General features: G+C 40.8%; 1 long non-coding RNA gene across 2 annotated transcripts in view; it reads right to left on the reverse strand.

The window, feature by feature from the left end:
* LOC105885175 (uncharacterized) overlaps positions 1 to 11,584 on the reverse strand; it is a 434,201-nt gene extending 422,617 nt beyond the window's left edge. The window contains exon 1 of one of the 2 annotated variants that reach the window (XR_012919005.1): positions 11,258 to 11,584. This is a non-coding gene — a long non-coding RNA (uncharacterized LOC105885175). The remainder of the gene's footprint in view (positions 1 to 11,257) is intronic. The other variant, XR_012919004.1, reaches the window with a different exon arrangement.
* Positions 11,585 to 19,188: the final 7,604 nt, after the last annotated feature.

Consider the following 19,188-nt stretch of genomic DNA (forward strand, 5'->3'; position numbering starts at 1 on the left):
TACCCAAACTGATCTACAGATTCAATGCAATACCTATTAAAATGCCATCAGCATTCTTCACAGGTATAGAAAAAATAATTTTACGCTTTGTATGGAACCAAAGAAGACCCCGAATATCAAGAGCGATTCTAGGCAACAAAAACAAAATGGGAGGTATTAATATGTCAGATATCAAACTATACTACAAAGCTACAAAGTAGTAATTAAATCAATATGGTATTGGCACAAAAATAGGAATATTGACCAGTGGAACAGTTCTGAGAATCCTGACATAAAACCATCCTCATATAGCCATCTAATCTTTGACAAAGCAGACAAAAACATACGCTGGGGAAAAGAATCCCTTTTCAATAAATGGTGCTGGGAAAACTGGATAGCCACTTGTAGAAGGCTAAAGCAGGACCCACACCTTTCACCTCTCACAAAAACCAACTCACGCTGGATAACAGACTTAAACCTAAGGTATGAAACTATTAGAACTCTAGAGGAAAATGCTGGAAACAATCTCCTAGACATCGGCCTAGGCAAAGAGTTTATGAAGAAGTCCCCAAAGGCAATCACAGCAGCAACAAAAATAAATAAATGGGACATGATCAAACTACAAAGCTTCTGCACAGCCAAAGAAATAGTCATGAAAGTAAACAGACAACCTACAGAATGGGAGAAAATTATTGCATCCTACATATCCGATAAAGGGCTGATAACTAGAATATACTTAGAACTCACGAAAATCAGCAAGAAAAAATCAAATAACCCTATTAAAAAGTGGGCAAAGGACTTGAACAGAAACTTTTCTAAAGAAGACAGAAGCATGGCCAACAAACATATGAAAAAATGCTCATCATCTCTAATCATCAGGGAAATGAAAATCAAAACCACAATGAGATATCACTTAACTCCAGTGAGAATGGCCTTTATCAAAAAATCTCCAAATAACAAATGCTGGCGTGGATGCGGAGAGAGAGGAACACTCCTACACTGCTGGTGGGACTGCAAACTAGTTCAACCTCTGTGGAAAGCAATATGGAGATACCTTAAAGTGATACAAGTGAATCTACCATTTGATCCAGCAATCTCATTGCTGGGCATCTACCCAAATGATCCAATGACACTCTACAAAAAAGACACCTGCACTCGAATGTTTATAGCAGCACAATTCATAATTGCAAGGCTGTGGAAACAGCCCAAGTGCCCATCAACCCAAGAATGGATTAATAAAATGTGGTATATGTATACCATGGAGTACTATTCAGCTCTAAGAAACAATGGTGATATAGCACATCTCATATTTTCCTGGTTAGAGCTGGAACCCATACTACTAAGTGAAGTATCCCAAGAATGGAAAAACAAGCACCAGATATATTCTCCAGCAAACTGGTATTAACTGAGTAGCACCTAAGTGGACACATAGGTACTACAGTAATAGGGTATTGGGCAGGTAGGAGGGGGGAGGGCGGCGGGTATATACATACATAATGAGTGAGATGTGCACCATCTGGGGGATGGTCATGCTGGAAACTCAGACTTGTGGGGGGGGAGGGCATTTATTGAAACCTTAAAATCTGTTCCCCCATAGTATGCCGAAATAATAAAAAAAAAAAGAATATTTCCTTTGCTTAGGTGAGCACAGTCACTTTTAAATTGAGTCTTAAATTGAAAACTTAGTTCCTGTGTTATAGCATTAAGCATTCTACCAGTAGTAGTCACTATAACATACTCCTGTACAATCAAATCACAATACATAAATATTTGTAGCATGCATGTGTGCATACACTCACATATATACTTGAATCCTTAACAAGGACACCAAAGCCTATTTATTATAGCAAAGATTTATAAAGTTGCTTACCTTCATTTGTTTAGCAATCAATATTACATATTCATCTACTTGAATGGAGAAGAGATAAAATGATGGACCATGGATGCTATGCATAAAACAAAAATCACCTATTCAGATCATTTGTCATTCCTTCCCAAACAGATGTTAACTCATCAATACTTGGGTAGTATCAATTTTATTGATTTGTTTGGATTATCTTCTTATCATTTCTATTTTAGCAATTGAACCATATCTGTGTTGGTCTTATTTTTTTAGCCCAGTTGGTTTTTTCTATGCAAAGAAAGTGTATTGCCTAAAAGGAGTATATGGAATGGCAATAATGTGAAATCTATCTAAATAAAAGTTTACTAATAAAAAAATAAATAAAATAACTTTAGTTATTCTAGGGATATCCACAGTTAATTTTTTATTCCTACACACTGGACGTGCTTACTTCTCCATAAGGTTATTCCTTCTTTAATTATAAACACTTACTCAGGAAAGAAGCCTTTGCAGGATACCATCACAGTATGTCAATGAAAATGGAATGACTCAAATCTGGGGCCTCTTTACTGGGCTGCCGAGCTCTGAGGTGGGCGCTTGGCCATCTGTCAAGACGAGATGGGCTGCTCTTCCCCACAAGTAGCCTGGCCCAGGTGGGCCGGTCTCCAGCTGCAGAAGGCCCACCAGCCCCCCACCACTGCCATCCTGTTCTCCCGCTACCATCCCATTCAGCATGCTGTGGAAATGGGAGGGGCCCTTAGAGTGTCTGGCATTTAGAGGCATAAACTCCACTAACTAGCCCCGCAACTAGTTGCTACTCTAACACCCAGCCCGGGGTAAGTCATAATTGATGGTAATACACAAGAAGTGACCATTTGCTTTCATTTTAGTCCCTCTAAAGAGTGGAAGGCATATGTATGCCTGTTGGGGTGGGGCTGAGGGCCAGTGGTGTGGGGAGGGAAGGAGAAAATGATCATTACTGAACGTAATGATCATTACTGAACCCTCCTTTCTACGGCCTTATCGTACCTCAGATGAACTGACTTTGCGCATAAATCACAAGAGTGGAATTTTCGAAGCCTGTGTGCTTGGTGGAGTACCGATTCACTCCATTACTGCCTTTCTAAGCAGTTGGGCACATTTTGAGACCATGCCTCCTACCCTCTAGGTTCTGCTACTCAGTGCTGGTGACTTTGGTAAAACATTATGGCCCTTGCACTACTGGGGTGTCTCCTAATGCAGTCTGAATCCGGAATCAGAAGCCCTAGACCTGAATCCGGTGTTTGTCATTTATTAGCCACATGAACTTAACTAGGCATGAAGCAAGCTAATAAGCCCAAGTTTCTTCAAACATGTACTGAAAATAGTAATACCTACTTCTTGACATTTTTAAGGGAATGAAATAAAATAAAACAATGTATATTTTAAAAAGCTTGAAAACTTTAAAATGTCATTTAAATAGGATTTATCTATCTACTAAACAAATGCAAGTCACTATCCAAGCAAAAATAACAGTCCACATCCTTCCGTGCATAAGTTTATCGGCAGATTTTCTAAGTTGTTTTCAAAGGAAAAATGAAGTGGACATTGGAACAGTTATCTGGTAAAACCAGACTATGGAAAGGCTAACTTGATATATCCCAGGCATAGGAGGTAGGGAGGTTTATGTTAAAGTGGTTCTATTTAATATCTCGCATGTCACTCTTTGTAAACGCAGTTTCGGGGACTGACACATGAATGCCCTGTTGTTGAAAATCCCATAATGAAGAAGAGAATATGACTTCACTGGTCACCTTCCTGCCCCTGGAAGGGTTTCTATCATTTCATTAAAAAAGAAAAAAACCTACCACATACTGCTCAATATGGTGACTGGCTCCTGAACAGTCAAGACGTTATTTTCAAACACATTCTTTCCTTGCTTTTCCCTCCCCATGGGGCCCTGCTCTAATTCCTGGCCTTCTGAAACCCCATGGCTGCGGCTTCCATCTTACTGAGCAGATTTTCAAACAAAGTCCCCTTGCTGTGTGCACAGAGCTGCCCTCCAGAGCTGCAGGCATGCCGGGCGGGGACTCGAGGCTGAATTTATTTCCCACATCTTGGACATGTCGTCGCTGTCTCCTCTCCCTCCCTCCCTCCCTGGCTGCAGTCCCCACTCCCCGCCTCCCCTTCATTCCTAAATCCTGCAGCCATGACAGAAATAAATTAGCTAGAGGTACAGGTCACACCTTGGAGAGCAGTAAACGTTCTGTGGGAAATCAATAGAGAAGATGGGATTCTCAAACAGCTGAAGCAGAAGGAATGATGCATTGATGGCTATACATAAACCAAACAAAGGAGCCTGAGAACAGCCTTCCAGGGGGGGCCCTGCACTCCGGCTTCATTTATTCTAACACCTGAACCCGAGGACAGTGTTGCAGAAAAAGACACTCCGCAGACACCTGTGCTTTTTCGCTCAGGAAGGCTAAGTGTTGCTGGGCAAGTATTGGTGAAAATGAAAAATTATGTTCAGATGGTGGATGCTAATGCAGGGGGCCCCAGGACGGCCCTGGAGGACCCTAAGCTGAGTGTGTGAGACACAGATCTGTTCCAGGGAAACCTCCCCTCTGCAGCTGCAGGCAGCGAAAGATAGGGAGGGATGGGCTAGATACTTAACTGAAGAAATGTAATTCCTAAAGCCATTACAGATGATGTGCTGGAAACAGGTTTTAGGATCCGACAGACCTGGGTTCCAGTCCTGGCTTCACCACTCTGCAGCGAAACTGGGAAAGCTGCATGTATAGAATGGCGATATGAAATCTACCTTAGAGATAATCGTGCAGATTAAATGAATAATATGCATAAACACCTGGCACAGAATAGGCCCTCAATAAATGCTAGTTGCTTTCTCCTCCCTCTGTCTGATTATGCCTTTTAATTTCTCTTGAGTTCTATGATTTTTTCCCACCAGATCTTTCACAAAGGCAGTCCCTGATGAAAATTTAATCTGACAGCAAAAGCAACATCTAGCAAAAAAAAAAAAAAAAAGAGGTGTTCAGGAGGGCTTTTGGTGCCTTGCAATCTCTATCAGCTGCCAAATGCCACCCCAAATAAACAACCTAAGTTAAAGCAATGTGCTTGCTATGCAAACACCGGCTAAAATAAAATCCTACCCCTAAGCATCTCATACATAGAAATCCTGAAATTTCCATTGCTGTGTACCAAGAGCCTATTTTTCTCTTGTCTTCTCTTGCTCTTTTCTTTTTTTTTTTTTTTTTTATTTATTTTCTTTTCTCACATAGTCAAAAGGTTGCACAGTTTCTTTTCTTTTTTTATTTTCCCGAACTGCATTTGCTGAATGATTTTCTTCTCTTTTCCTCCTCAGTTTGATCCTGAAATTCTTTCTCACACACAGCTGAGTTGTGGTAATGAAACAGACACTTATAGAGAATGGGAAACCTTAATAAATGATCTAGTATAGTAACATTTGTTATAATCTCAATTTTTAAAATTTTCAATTGTGGTAAAATATACATAACATAACATTTACCAGCTGAACTATTTTTAAGTTTACATTTCAGTGGCATTAAGTACACTCATATTGTTGTGCACCATCACCAATATCTGTCTCCAAAACTTTTTCGTCTTCCCCCATAGAAACTCTGTACCTACTAATCATAACTCTCCATCTCTCCCTTTTCACAGCTCCTGGAACCCAGAATTCTACTTTGTTTCTATAAATTATACTACTCTAGGTACCTCATATAAGTGAAATCACACAGTATTAGTTCTTTTATGTCTGGCTTCTCTCACTTAGCATAATGTCCACGAGGTTCATCCATGTTGTAGCATGTGTCAGGACTTGCTTCCTTTTTAACACCTAATAATTTTCCATTGTATGGTAGGCTACACTTTGTCTATCCATTCGTCCATTGACAGGCATGTGAGTTGCTTCTACCTTTTGGCTACTGTGAATAATGCTGCTATGAACCTGAATGTGCAGCTATCTCTTCAAGACCCTGCTTTCAACTCTTTGGGGATATACCTGGAAGTTGAATTGCTGGATAATATGGTAATTTTTAAGTTTTTGAGAACCATCATACTGTTCTCCATAGCAGTTGTACCATGTTGCCTTCCCACCAACGGTGCACAAATGTTCCAACTTTTCCACATCTTTGTCAACACTTATTATTTTCCGATTTTTGTTTTTTGTTTTTTTTTTAAATAGTCATCCTAGCAGGTGTGGCAGTTCTCGTCTTCTCTGGGAGAATGGGAGGCATACATGAGAGTCAACAATTTATTTGGTAGTCCGATCCACTGTTCATTTCTCCGTGCATACAGGAACATCTTATGGTCGATCAACCAAATTCTGCTGTGGCTACAATTTCTGTCTAGAGTCTCTGTCTTTTCCAACTCTTTCATCTTTCATTAAGTCAGGATATGTAAAGTTAATTTGGACAATTAAAGAGCTTCAGTACTCTGATATAAAGCAGTTGACCCACCTCAGTTAGCCATGCTACCCTCCATCTCAGTAAATGAAGGGAAAAGCTTTTCCAAATAGAAAAGGTGAAAGCACTAGAACCTAACAGAAAACACTGAGATAACAGCCAGGAGGATAAAAGTAACACTTCGCATTCATATAGCAGGCTAAATTTTTATTTTTAAGAAACAATTTCTTTCTTTTTTTTTACTTCATGAATTTAGTTTTATTGTGGTAAGAACACTTAACGTGAGGTCTACCCTCTTAATAAATTTGTAAGTGTACAATACCACATTGCTTGCTGACTATAGGCGCACCGCCGAATAGCAGATCTGATCAGCCCACCTGAGAAAATTCTCACTGACCATTTCAGATTTGGAAACTGAGGCATGGTGAATTGAAATAATTTGCCCAAAGTCACACAACTAGTTAATTCCAGGGTCAGGACCCAAGCCCCAGTCATTTCACTCCAAATCCTGTTTCTGCACTACAGGGACTACCTAACGATTACTGAGCTCTTCACTTCTGAAACTGCAAAATTTTAAGAACCTATTTGTAAAAAAAACAAACAAAAAAGAAATATAATTTAGGTTTTCTGTTCAAGTGGAGTGGTTCTCCTAAGGCAGGCAGTACACAGAGCAAATCAAACTCTAACTCTTCATGGGACCTGATCCGCCCAACTCTGAGCAATGCACAGTAATCGATCCCGAATTAGGCAAGACATAGGCATCTCCCTTCTAAGGAACTTACTCTATTGGACAATAGCAGTCTTTTTCCACCCAAATGTTTCTTGAAGGCCTTTCCATTGCACATGGCATCCTATGCTCAGTTGGTGGATGGCGAGACCTCTCTGCCTCAGTGGCCACACACTCTTCTCCTGCTGGGACTTCCAGGGACATTATGAACTTTAAATAAGATAATGTTGATAAAACATAAATCTTAGCACCAGGTGCATAATAGATGCTCAATAAACCAACCCTCCTCCCCGACGCAGTGGCTGTCCTTCTGTCCTTTCCCAGCATGGACAAGCTGGCAAAGGCCATAGACAAGCATCTGAAAAAGAACTCTGAACTAAGAGGTAAAGACTTTAAGAACTTTAAATAGACACTTAAACTCTTATACCATCAACTGCTGCCCCTGAAGTCTGTCTCACACTTTTGCGCCAACAGACCCGTTTTGCCAATCGGTGCTTAAGTGCTCCGTGCACACATGCGCTCTGTGCATTCGGCTAGACGTGCCAGTACGTGCTCCGAGGGGAGCAGCCCCTCATTTCGTTTGGTTTTGCAGCCCTGTCATTGCATACTTAGAGTTCTCACCCCTCTATACAGAGAACGCTCTGATTTGGTCAGAAGCAGGCGCTGAGCTTTCTCCCCAAAGGAATCTTTCTACTGCAATGCTGCGTGTGAGCCCAGCAGCTTCGGAGCGCAGACACTCAGTGGACCTCAGCAGCCCAGGCAGTACTTGTCAGAAGGGCCCTCAAAACTCCAAAATCGTGACAGTCCTAAAGCCTGTCTCCACAGGTGCCTTTACTGGCTTTTTAGCCCCCACTGGACCTATAAACCTGAATGACCTCTGACTCGCCATCCTTCCCTTCATAGAGAGTCCTGACATCCAAGAAGCCTGCTCAGCAGCATCTGAAGGTCCCCTAAAACAGCTAGCTTTGACTCAACGAATGTGTGCTTATCTCAAACACATCTGCCCGGATAAACGCCCTCCAGCTTCTCCGTGGACTGAGAGACAGGGGGCTAAGACTTTTCCCTTAGTTATCTGTGCCCTTTAGCACAGTTTTTGTATTTTTAATAAATATACTTTAAATGCTACTCATCGGATGATGTTAATTTATCAACTCAACTGCCCTGGAGATTGGGGAGTTGAGCTAAGAGCTGATTGGGACTCACAGTAAGAATGGCTCATGCTTACCTTGAGTGATACAACACAAGCAACAATAAGGCCATGCACTGATCAAAACATTTGAGGGTTTGGTCTGTGCAAAGCACCATGCTAAGCATTCTACGTGCATTGCCTCATAGCAACCTCGTGGTATCCTTATTCTACACAGGAGGAAAAAGAGACACATAGAAATTCAGCAAAGCCCGTGTGCTTAGTCGCTACACAGTACAGCACACCCTTTGGGGTCCCACAGATAGGATTCAAATCTAAGTCCCCAACACCCTGAATGTGACTGTGGGTGACTTTACCAGCCTGAGTTTTCTCCTTCCTAGTGGGACTAACAATATCTACAGCCCCTGGCACTTTCCACCTTCTAGAATCATGGAACTCCCCTTTATACATCCTCTCTAACTCAGTAGCCCAGAGAGTCAGGATGGTCTAGAATGTCAAATCCTGAGTTGGGCAACCTGAATTCCCATCCAGCCTCTATCTGACCTTAGGCAGCAAGTCATTCAATCTTTCGGTTTCATCACTTGTCAAAGGAAAATGACAACACTGGCCCGATCTATTTTAATAGGTAGTGTTGGAAATAAGATCAAAGGAAAGACGTGAGAGTCCCCTTGAAAAGTTTCAAGAACTTCTCAAATTTAAGATGTAATTATAGTAATGGATTTAGTTTGAGAAATTGTTGCACAGAATAACTTCCTTTGCCCGAAACTCAAAGTGAATGGGGAAACTGAGTCTAAGATATGAAAACTGACTCCATATTATTCCTATTCTTGTGTAGGTAGAGTGGGCAAGATCTTGAGGGATCTGTGTACTTGTTCACACTCAGCCACTGCTTTGGGCACATACTGGACTTCACAACAAAATAAGCAGATGATACCTGCCTTCCCCCCGAGTCCTATGGGTAGCCTGTGGGCAGGATACACAAACACTCAGAAAGTGTAAGACAAGAAAAACTGTAGGAAGTCAATGATATGCATTTTTTAAAAAGTGATGTCAGATTTTTTTTCTCCTGCTCATTCTCCCTTGTCACAATCTAAATTTTATCCAGATGTGAACATGAGGAGGCCCGTCTTTGTTCACTTTCTGCCCCTTTGCATATCTGTTGGTTTTCCTTTGCGCCTCAAAAAGTTTCAGGGTTATTCTTCAAGATGTAGGTCGTGGAGGGAGAACAGAGTTGGGGAGGGGGCAGACAGAGTGCAGTAGTAGGAAGGGGGAGTCAGAGGAAAGAGTTATAGAATGCTCCAGAATGTGTACTTCCTCTCCATCCACGCAGAGCCACGGTGACGATAAGGCCCCTCACTCCAGACAAATGCCCTCAGCCTTGCAAGTTCTTCCAAGCGGCAGCATCCCAGAGCCCAGACTGCAAGGGACACATGCGTGCACACACACACTTTCATAGACAACGGTGCCCCGCCCCCCCGCATCCCAGGAAGGGCTTGTTGTTTCAATTAAACTCATCAAGATCTGTGCCACATGTTAAGGAAGAAAGAAAAAACCAAAACGAGGCTGAATTACTCGGGCTATCTCCTTAGGGACTGATGTATATCGAATAAACTGCTATCTGCACATGGGGAGAAGCTTTTACTTATGAAAAGCAGAGGCAGGTGCAGAAGAGCAGCATTTGGTACTAAATCAAAGCCCTGGGAGCAGAAGGAAGTGGATTTAGATGCATCCACTTAGCTCCTTTCCTGATATCTAACTCGCAGGGTGGGGAGCAGATCACAGCCCTGGCTGGGTCTGGCCCTTGCTTCCTGGTCTCCCCCGAGGTCCCAGCCCACTTTGGTCACTGCTTCAGCTGCCTGGTAAGAACAGATGGACAGAAGTTAAAAGAGCAAGGTCAGCTCGTCGGCTAAGTCTCATTTCACACCCTGCCCCACCTCTATCATCCGTTTCTGGGACATAAAGATAGAAAAGGCAGGGCAGGGTGCTGCTGCGTTTGATTCCAGCTGAAACTATGCTAGTTCCATTTACATGCCCTGAATAGCTGGCCAGTCTGATTTACACATTGATAATATGTGATGCTTTGTATTCCAGCAAATATTTAATCCCTGACCGATCAATAATCCTCGCCTGGCTGTTCTTTTCTGAAAAGAAATAAATCCCCTTTTACTCTTAAAATTCTTGAATTAAATTAAACTGCTTTAGCCTGGGATGCACTGTTCCTACATGAAGCTATTTGGTTTCATAACCTCAGTTTTCAGATGTTTTTAAAGGGACCGCTTTTGCTAGCTTGATTTTTCTGAGATCCTAACACCTCTCTGAGTTTTACGTGTTATCAACTGATATTATAAGACAGCCCTTTAAAGTCTGATCTACTTTTTCATTAATTAAAAAGCAAAATTATTAACCTAAACTAAATCAGTGAGTATATAACATGCAGTATATTTCACATTTTTCTGTTTATATTTACCATGAGGGTCTTGATTTAAATTCTTTATTACAAACCTTGTTTCTGCCTTTCTAAACACTATTTCCCTCCAAAACTACATTTAAAAAAAAAAAAAAACTCTATTCCTACACAGATTCTAAAAATGCTGTGCCCCTTTCTTAGAATTAGAGTTGGATATTTTGAAAAAATGAACATTAAACATGGAAAGAGATGGCTCTCTTTTCTGAAACGGACTCACGATACAGCCTCAAAGCTCACCAAAAGTTCCAAAACAACAGCCACGAAAAAACAAACTCTCTTTCATCTTTGGCAGTAACAAAAGCAGTAAGTTTCACCAAACCAACCCAAGCCAAGAATTAATATAACACAGAACACATCCACATTCAGACCACTACGGCTACATCAGCTTACCACAGTATTTGTTTGAAAAAACACATAATTTGTGGTAGAGAGAGAACCTCTCCTACAAAAAGAGGTTCTTTCAAATGCAAATTAACTAAAAGACATATTTTCCCTGTGTTTGGAAAATCACTCTAACATATGAAAAACAGTTTTTTGTGTGAAAAAAAAAAATTAGTGTACACCCACCAGTTGAAAAGGCAATTAAATTTGCTGTAGATTACCTTAACAGTTAAGAAAAGTTAACTCCTGGTTCCATAAGTCTTTAAGGACTTTATTAGCATTTACTGACCTAAGCAGTCTTCAGTTCCCAGGTAGCAAAGTTTCTTTTCTTCTCCACTGAAATGTTCATATGGACACTGAAGGACATTGTATTACTGAACTGATCAGAAAAGAATATTGTTTCCATTCTTCTGGCAGAAAGAAGACAGAAAGAAAGAAAGAAAAAAAAGAAAGGAAGACAGAAAGAAAGAAAGGAAAAGAAAAGCAAGGCAAAATGCAGTCTAATCATCGAGTATTCTTCCTGGTGGGGAAAAAAAAAAAAAAGTAAATCCAGTATTCTGGAACGAGTTCAAACATAGCTTGACAGGCTCCAGGAGAATTTACACTGAGCATGCTTAGCCCAGCACTGCTTGCATGAGACACTCTTAATGAATATTACTTCCTTCCCACTGGCTATTCCTGCTGGAAGTCCACACCCACCCCTCTTTCAGAAGTCAGGAATTTAGCTTCAGCCAAAGTCCAGAAAACATGCTTATGCGGAGACAAGGCCTCACCGATCCATAAACTTTCAGGTTGTGACCTGCAGGTCAGTTTGACAAACAGAACATAGGAGTGAATTTTTTCTGCCCTTGGTAATGTTCCCAGCTTTGTGCCTGTCCTAAACTGCAGTTGCCCTGGAGAAAAGAAAAATAGACAGCTTTCTTTCTAAAGAACATGACGTCCCAAATGCCTTTCCTGACCAGGCTTCCAAACCCAGATCAGAATAAGGGTTATCTGCATATTAAAACACAATATAATGATTTGTAGCTTCTGGATAAAATTACAAAAGTCCTACTCAAAACATACCCTTTTTGATAACTTTCATTAGCATCTCTCTCTAAAATGCTACATGCCAATGTACACTCTGAAAATACGTTCAAAATCCAGTTTTTAGCCTGCTATGCTGTCTAAACAGTGGACTAGTATACATTTAGGCTACTCGAAAAAATGAAACAATGCTTTCTCTTTCCCTAAATCCTTCTGTCATGTTTAATGACATGAGACCTGAAATTCTGGAAATTTAAAAATAGATTACTTTTCGGACAGTCTGAAAAGGCAAGACTCTTCCTCTGCCCAAAAAAAAAAAAAAAAAAAAAAAAAAAGGGGGAGGGCAGGGGCGGAGGAGGAGCAAGGGAGAGACTAATGGAGACGGCACGGTAATGGACAAGCATTTAATATTTTTAAAAATAATAATAATATCTTTTGCTGTCCATTTGATATTTCCAGGCTGCCATTTATATGTATGAAGTTACATATTATAAATATTATTAAGCATTCATTTGAATTGAAGTGCTTATTTGCTTAGACACATGTAAACACGCACATACATGCATGTACGTGCACACACACATACCCCAATCTGTGTTTGAAAGGAAATTATGTCCCAGAATATCAAATGGCAATAGAAATTCTCTCAGTGTACCAGAAATACGGTGTGCCCAGCCCCGAGTGCAAAGCCTGCCTAGCTAGCATTGATTCCTTGGATTAATAAAAGGTACTTCCATGAACCTGATAGATCTGTCGCCTGGCCACTCGGGCCACACTTTACACAACCACTGCTGAGCGGCTATGGTATGTGCCCCTTAATAAAGCTCTTTGTAGCATAAATTTTTTTTTTCTTGCCTGCTATTGAATAAATAAAATTTCCTCAGACATATTTTCCTTCCTGTAATTATGAGGTTTTTGGACAGTTTAGCCATGGGGGTTGTTTTGTTTGTTTTTCTGCTTTGCCTAAGGGAAAAATAAAACTTCGCCCTTGCTCCAAGTGTGTTTATTTATGCTGTAAGAGGAGCAAAATAGGTTTTCAGCAGTTAGACGAAGCACAGGAGAAACTGGGTTTTAAAAGCTAAGGAATTCTCGTGGCCGAGCATAAGGTAAGTGTCACATAGGAAAGACGTGTATTCAGTGGACCCAAAGGGATCACCTAGAGGTCAGGGAGGCCCACAGCCCAGAGGGCAGGAGCCCTCACCCATGGGCAGGCTTACTTCCCTGCCATCAGGGTGGGACCTGTTTCTTTTGTCTTCTTCCCAGAGGATGACACTCGCCCCTGGACACTCACCTCTTACTCCTTCAATTAACAAAATATCACTGAGCCCTTACTCTTGACACTCCTCTGGGCACTGGGAATTGTAGCAACAAAGAAGGATAAAGTTCCTGCCCTCAGGGAGCTCACTTTATCGTGAAAACCTTTTTTTAAAAAAAAAGACATAAGTAAGTAAACAACAATGCATTTCCAAACTGTGATAAGTGCCAAGAAAGAAATAAAATGGAAACAACAAGAAAGAACAGAAAACAGGCCCTGTATGTTGCGGGCTGAGAGTCAGGGAATCAGGAAAACGGGAGACACATTTGGGAAAATAATGAGTCACCAATCCAATATGTGTTAAAGAGAAAAATACGTGGCGGGGCTGGATTAAGGTTTTGAATACAAGATTAAGGCACTTGGATTTAATATGGTGTGTAATGGGAAGATATTGAGGGCTTTTGAGAATAATTAATAAGACTAGTACTGTTCTTTTAAAAGGTTAAAATGTTAGCAGAATAGAGCAGTTTGTAGGATAGATTGAGGATGAAAATGAAAGACCAAAGCTTTTGGGGGTAGAGGGAGAACCCCTGACCTAGGCCAGTGCAAACAGTACTGGAGAGAAGAAGGTAGCTGTGACAGGTACTACTGAGGCAGAATGACAGGCTTCAATACCTTAGTGGATATGCAGATGAAGATGAAGAGGCATTGAAGGGGAACTCCAAGATTTTTGATCTCTACAGATCTGGATAACAGTGGTGCCTTGAGTAAAAATTGGGAAATCCAGGGAAAGAAAAGTGTATCTGGCACATAGTAAACTCAAATATTTACTGGATGTGTAGTATATTGAGTTTGAGGGTTATGAGAACATCCAGCTTAGTTTAGTCGGGAATTTTATTTAGCTGTTTATGGGAACCTGATTATAACTAAGCATAACTAATTATAACTAAGCACTTTAAGGGTTTGTTTGCCTCTCATTTAAAAAGAATCCAGAGATTGAGAATTCAAAACATGACCACCAGGGACCCAAATCCTTCTACGTTTTTGGTGTACCCTTCTTAACACATGATGTCCATCCTCACTTTTGCCTCATAGTCCATCGTGGACTGTGCCTAATTTTGAGCCAATGGGCAAGGGCAGCAGTCAAAGCTTGAGAATGATTTGGTAGCCAGGGAACCAGGGGCTCAGACACGTCCTATGTCAGTATCTGGGTCGCACCAGCACGTAAGCCATCTAGACAAGCAGAGGAGCTCGCCAAAGAAGAGAAGAATCTAGAATGGGTAGTAGAACAGAGAAATTATGAGAATCAGTGGCAGCCTCTAAGTCAGTGGGATTAGTCCCACTAACCTTCCTCATGTAAGTCTGTATAGGAAAAGAAACCTATCAGAGCCCTGGAGGAGGTCTTCTCGGAAGGGGCAAGCTTAGTGTGCAAACAAGCAGTGGAAATGGCAAACTGTAGTGGATTCTGTGGTGTGCCATCTTGATCTCCTCTTCAGGACTGAGGCACTCATTACCTCACCTCCTGGGCGTGTTGACCACCTCCTGGGAGTGTTGACTGCTGTCTTCTCAAAGCTAAGTCTTTCTGGAGGAATTCCCCTCACCCTTCCTTGCCCAAGGCTGTGCCTCATGCCCAGGGGAATCCCATATCTAAATGTCTACAAAGAGGCAAAAATACCCAGCCACCCAGCTTGAAGCTGGGACAACTCAGAGGGTCATTCCAGCTCCACAGCTCCCTGTAGGATTGCTTGAGACCTTGTTACAACTGCAGTGCTGTTCCAGCCCTCCTCTGCCCATTCTGCCTTCTCTCCCTCCCTCACAGATGTTGCTTCTGAGAATACTCATAGACAAACTCCCACACACTCCATCTCAGAGTATGTTTTCTGGGAAAATAAAAACCCTGGCTAAATCCCACCTTTATTTACTCCACACCTGACCCATGCAGCTGAACAAGCATGTCAACTGGTCTTATTACACTCATGCTCCACCAAGCCTCTTAACACACCCCAAGAATCATTTTTTTCTTTCCTAATGCATTCTTTTTTCACTCTCCAGGACAAGTATTTCATATTTCCTCTTTTAATTTTCAAAACTCCTTCTTCGCCCTCACTTTCAGCTAATCAATTTGCTTTGTAATGAGAAAAATGAAGCAATTAGAAGAGAAATTTCAAAACCCCCAACCCCAAATCTACCCACCTGCCAGAATTGGAATGAATATACTCTACCTTCTCTTCCGTCACTGTGTATGAACTGCCCACATCCCCCACCTATGTGCTAAATCCCCGTTCTCTCTTTCCCACTTGAAAATATCACTCCACAAAGTCATGTCTCTCTCTCTCTCTCTCTCTCTCTCTCTCTCTCTCTCTCTCTCTCTCTCTCTCATTATCAAACTTTCCTTTTTGATTAGATCAATTGCAAAATCATAAAATATACTGGTATTTCTAGCATCTTTAAAAATCCTTTCCTCCTGGTATTCTTATAAATAAGAAGAGCAACAAATAAATAAATACAAATTTAAAAATCCTTCTTTAATTCAGCTTTACCCACTAACTAATGACTTATTTTTCTCCTTCTCTTAAAGCACTCTTTTTAAAAGAGTTCTCTACTAGATCCCTCCAATATCCATCTTCCCATTCTTTCTTCTTTTAAAAAATATTTGTTTAGGCTGGGCACAGTGGCTCACGCCTGTGATCTTAGCAGTCCGGGAGGCCGAAGCGGGAGGATCGCTTGAGCCCAGGAGTTTGAGATTGCTGTGAGCTAGGCTGATGCCAAGGCACTCTAGCCTGGGCAACAGAGTGAGACTCTGTCTCAAAAAAAAAAAAAAATATATATATATATATATTTAGATATAATATACATATCATGAAATTGTATACAGTTCAAGGTTTTAGCATTCACAGACTCATGCAACCAGTAGAATAATCTGCATTTAGAATATTTTTATCTCCTCAAAAAGAAACCTCCTACCAATTAGCAGTAATTTCCTATTCATGTCCATCCTCTATCCCCCAGGCCCAGCAGCCACTAATATACTTCCTGTTTCTACAGATTTTGCCTATTCCGGTCTTTCAATATAAATGGAAATCATACAACATGTGGTTGTTTGTCATTGGCTTCTTTCATTTAGCATCTTTTCAAGTTTTATCAATGTTGTAGCATGTATCAGTGCTTCATTCATTTTAATTGCCAAATAATATTCTATTATAAGAACATAACACATTTTATTCATTTATACATCAGTTGATGGGCATTTCTGTTGTTTCCATTTTTTGGCTATTAGACATAAAGTTACTATGAACTTTTATGCACAAAATTGTGTGTGGATGTATGTTTTTATTTCTCTTGAATATATACTAGGAATAGAATTTCTGGGTCATATGGTAACTCTATGTTTAACTTTTTGAGGAACTACCAGACTGTTTTCTAAGTGGCTGCACCATTTTATATTTCCACCAACACTGCATCATAGTTCCAATGTCTCCACATCCTTGCCAACTCCTGTTATTATCTATTGTTTTTATGATAGCCATCCTGGGTGGGTGTGAAGCGATAGCTCATTTTGATTCTGGTGTGTTTCCCTGATGGGCAAGGATGTTAAACATCTATCTTTTCACGTGCTCCCATTCTTTCTTAAACACAGTCCAATTAAACTTCTGTCCCCATCACTTCAATGAAATGACTCTTCATGAGGCTACAAACCACCTTGCTACATCTGAAGGCTGATTCTCAATCCTCACTTTTCTTTACCTAGATAACACCTTTCACCTTCTTGACATAGGAGAAAACTCTCTACATAAAACACCATATTCTTGGCTTCCTGGACAACACATTGTCTTTGTTTTCCTCTTCATTTCTAGCTTGGTTTAGTTCCTTTTCCCTTTTTGTTCTCATCTCTCTGACCTCCAGAAATGTTAGATTTCCCCAAGACTCAGTTCTAGGATTTCCCCTTTCAGATTATCTACACTCATTCCCTACACAACCTCTTCCAGAACAGTGGATTTAAATACATGATGATGCCTCTCAACATCATCTCTCCAGCCTGGATCCCTGCCATATATCCAAAACTGATGCCAGCACCACCACTTGGATACCTAAAAAGCCAAACTAAACATGCCCCAAATGAGCTCCTGTTGTTTTTCCCAAACCAGTCCCTGTCCTTTCTCAATTTATAGCAACTTACTCAGATTTAAAAACCTGGAGCTATTCTTGACTCTTCCTTCTCTCACATCTTCTTTCTGACATATCGCGGATTTCTGTGGCTCCCCTTCACGGTGTATCTCGAATTTGAACACTTCTCGCCACCCCCACTGCTCTGGTTCAGGCTAACATCATCTCTCACCTGGACGGTCACGCTAGCCTCCTGTTTCTTCCCTTGACTCCCAGCAGTCATTTCTCAACACAACAGCTGGAGTGATTGTGCTAAAACCTAAGTCACGACGTCTTCCTCCCTGCTCAGAACCCTGTAATGGCTCTTCATTCTGCTCAAAGCAAAAGGCAAAGTCCTTACAGTGACCTACAAGGCCCCAGATTATCTGCCTTTTCCTTGCCTTTCTAATCTCATTTCCTCCAGTCTTTGCTCCTCAATCTTTCCATTCCTCTCACTCTGACCTCTCTGCTGTCTCTCAAAGGCTCCATGCCTGCCCTTATCTCAGGCCTTTGCATTTGCTATTTCCTCTGCTCAGAGCATCCTTACCCCTGATGGCCATAAGATTAGCTCCCCACTTTCTTCTTATCTTCGCTCAGAAGTCTGTCTGCTCAGGGAAGTTTTCCTGGTCACCCCATCTGAAATATCCATTCCCCTCCTAATGTTTCATATCTTTCATGCCTGTTTTGTTCTTCCTAATTGCCACTTACATGTAACATACTATATATTCTAATCATTGATTTTATTTATTTTCTGTCTCCCTAACTAAAATGTGAACTCTGCAAATGTGGATTCTTGTCTGTTTGCTCAATGATATATCCCAAACAACTAGAAGAGCACTTGATACATAGTAGGTGCCCAATATATATTTGTTGAATGAATCCCTTAGCCATTTTCTCTCCCTAGAATGTTCTTCCTCCTCTTCTCCATCATTAAAATATATTTACCCATTCAGATACAAATAAATATTACCTGTCTCTGCAGCATTCCAAACTTTGCTGACCTTTCTTACTTGTCAGAGTTAGTTTCTCCCTCCTCTATGCTCTGAGATCATATTATAATTAACCTCTGCCATTGTACTTAAAATATTGCTTTGTGACTTTCAGTATCTAATTTTCCTGCAAGATAATGAGTTATTGCAATGCAAAATCATCACATTATTTTTTATCATCCCTGGTGCTTGGGCCATAGTAAAATTTAATAAAAATTTTAAATGAATCACCATACATAGCCTCTCTTTCAGCTCCTTCCCTCCCCTTTTCATCACCCCTTACCACTACCCAAAATGTCAGCTAATTCCTCCACTCCCAAATTACCTGTGATCCCCACTCTGACCAGATCTTATAAGCAGAGTCTGTTCCCTGGCCCCAGATTCTGCCCCTATACCCTCCTACCCGGGTCAGACAGTTATTCCCTCAGGCATTTGTTACATAAAATAAGTTTGCATAAACTAATTATTGTAAATATTCCAGTAAAAACTAATGGATTGACTATTGCATATTAGATTTTAAAGTTACTAGATATATTTTAATCTAGGCAGCTAAGCAATATAGTGTTGTGGAAATAAAATTTAGGGGTAGGAGACCAAAGTAAGCCTTTGGAAAGTACTGATTTGGAAAGTTTTGACCTCGGAGTGAATTAATGTATCAGATTGTTTCCTAAGAAGAGAAAGAGCACTGCTTGGGAAGAGAATGGAGGAGAAGGGCACGGATATATGGGATGTCTGAGGACAAGAAGCAGCTCTACCAGAGGAATGAAATGGAGACTGAAAATGTTCATTGGATTTAACAATATAGAG

The sequence above is a fragment of the Microcebus murinus genome, chromosome 4 (assembly GCF_040939455.1).
Source record: "Microcebus murinus isolate Inina chromosome 4, M.murinus_Inina_mat1.0, whole genome shotgun sequence".
Classification (NCBI taxonomy): Eukaryota; Metazoa; Chordata; class Mammalia; order Primates; family Cheirogaleidae; genus Microcebus; species Microcebus murinus.